The 2653-nt window shown below is 44.3% G+C and overlaps 1 pseudogene; it reads left to right on the forward strand.

The window, feature by feature from the left end:
• The first annotated feature begins 914 nt into the window (after positions 1 to 914).
• On the forward strand, positions 915 to 1983 carry LOC101561932 (annotated as a pseudogene).
• Positions 1984 to 2653: the final 670 nt, after the last annotated feature.

Genomic DNA, 2653 nt, shown 5'->3' on the forward strand with positions numbered 1-2653 from the left:
AGGAGGAGGAGGAGAAGAAGAAGAAGAAGAAGAAGAAGAAGAAGAAGAAGAAGAAGAAGAAGAAGAAGAAGAAGAAGAAGAAGAAGAAGAAGAAGAATAGCTAGAGTTTTAGGTCAGTCAAAAGGCCCTGAGCTAAAGCACAAGAAACAATAAGAGAAAAAATCCTTGCATTACTTTCTGGATGTATTTTTGAAAAACCATAATCAAAATTTAGTTTTACTTGTGGAATGGAATCATATTTTTAAAATTTTAGTACATCTTTTTTCTTATTTTTGTGTTAGTAGTCATCTTTAACAAATGCAGATGTTAAATATTCACTGTTTTGTGCATGTAATTGTCTCTTGTTTTACAATGAGTAAATTTCTGTTTAACCATGCCTGAACCCTATATTCTATACTATATGTGACCACTATATATATTACATACATAGATCAAATCTCCTGTATACATACATAGAATCTCCCTCATACAAGTACATAACAAAGACACAATCCACACCTCCCGTGGGGTATCTCTGGGTTCTCACTTATATCACCTCAAGCCAGCTGAGCTTGTCCAATCCCAGCATCTCTCCCTTCATTTCTCTCATCATTCCCTGCACAGGCTTATGGAAACCACATCTTCACTGTTTGAATGCACAGCTATCTTCAGCCCAAACTCCCTCACCTCCATTCCTTGGGTTTTCACTCCAGAATCTAAGCCTTATTCCTCCTTTCACTTAAAACATACTGTATTACCCCTCTTGCTCTAGGCAATGCAATGGATTAGGTATGACGTGAAATGAACCAGATAAACTCCCTCCTTGCAAACAAGTGGAGATGTTGGAAAACATACAGCAGAAATAATCACTGAGGACAAAAAGAATATTTCGTCCAAAGAGGAACAGCATCCAGAACAGAGCACTTCGCTCCTCTCTCAGGATGAATGGAGAACAGAAATATTATGCTTATGCTCAAGAAATGCAGAATTTCATCCAGCACTTCTCTCAGATTGTCAGGGTGCTGACTGAAGATGACACAGGGCACCCAGAAGTAGGAGATGTCATTGCCTGACTCAATGAGGTCCTAGAGTACAATGCCATCAGAGACAAATACAACCAGAGTTTGACAGGGCTGGTAGCATTCTGTGAGCTGCTGGAGTCCAGGAACAGGACACACACAGCCTGCAGTGGGCACTGGCTGTGCCCTGGTATGTGGAACTGTTGCAAGCTTTCTTCCTGGTGACAGGTAATATAATGGACTCATTCCTTACACAGATGGGACAGGTCTGCTGGCATTGGAAGCCCGGAATAGGTTTGGATGCTGTCAGTGATGCTCTCCTTCTGAAAGCCTGTATCCACCACCTGCTGAAGTTCCACTGCTGGGAGCAGCCCTACTACCTGAACCTGCTTGAGGTCTTCCTGCAGACTGCCTGTGAAACAGAGGTCAGGTAGACTCTAGATGTCATCATAGTCCCCCAGGACCATGTGGATCTCAGCAAATACACTGAAAAGAGGTACAGATCTATTGTCAAGTATGAGACAGCTTTCTACTCCTTCTATGTGCCTGTTGCTGCTGCCATGTCCATGGCCAGCACTGACAGGGAGGAGCACAGCAACACCAGAAGGATCCTGATGGTGATGGGCAAGTTCTTCCAGATACAGGATGATTTCCTTGACCTCTTTGGGGAATCCAGTGTGACGGGAAAGATTAGCACTGCAATCCAGGATAATAAACGCAGCCAGCTGGTGGTTCAGTGTCTGCATCAAGCCACTCCCAAGCAGAGCCAGATCTTGCAGGAGAATTATGGGCAGAAGTATGCAGAGAAGGTAGCCAGCGTGAAGGCGCTGTACGAGGAGCTGGATCGGCTGTCTGTGTTTTCACAGTATGAGGAAGACAACTACAACCATATCATGAACCTCATCCAGCGGAGCAGTATGCTGCACCCCTCCCCCCAGCCATCTTCCTGGCGCTGGCAAACAAGCTCTACAAGTGGAAAAAGTGACCTGGAGACCACAAGGGCAGGGAGGGGCTTAATAAATTATAGTGTAACTCTAAAAAAAAAGAATGTGTTAGGTCTGCACCACACCTACAAAATCCACAGTGATCTGGATTCCAGGATGGATCTAATCAATGCAAGAAACAAGGAACAGACACTAGCTCCCGGGGAACAGATGCTAGCTCCTAGAAAGCCAGACTTAAGCAACCAGCTACCTTTTCTTATGAATTGTAATGGATGTAGGATATCAATTATTTTTTTTGAATTTTGTTTTTTTATGTATTTAATAGAGGGTCTACAGGGTCTCACTACACAAATCGGACTCGTAGTGATCCTCCTATTTTCAGCCTCCCCAACACTGGGATTAAAGGCCTGTGCTACCATGCCCAGTCTCCATGGCTGGCTCAGATTACCCGGTGGTGAACCTGGCATGGCATGTGGTGTCAGGGATCTAATCCCAGTCCCTACGCTTGCCTAAGCAGGCACTTAGTCCACTGATCTATCTTGCTGGCCCAAGCATAGAAAATTTCATAAAGTTTGAGAAAATCATCCTTATAAGATAGGTGGAGGGGCAAAGGGAGAAGAGGGAGAGGGAGGAAAAGAGAGATAATAAAAGAGGGAGAGAAAGAGAGAGGGAGAAACAGAAAGAGGAAGGGACAGAAGCAGGGATAGTGGG

This window comes from Octodon degus, unplaced genomic scaffold, assembly GCF_000260255.1.
Source record: "Octodon degus isolate 3935 unplaced genomic scaffold, OctDeg1.0 scaffold00069, whole genome shotgun sequence".
Classification (NCBI taxonomy): Eukaryota; Metazoa; Chordata; class Mammalia; order Rodentia; family Octodontidae; genus Octodon; species Octodon degus.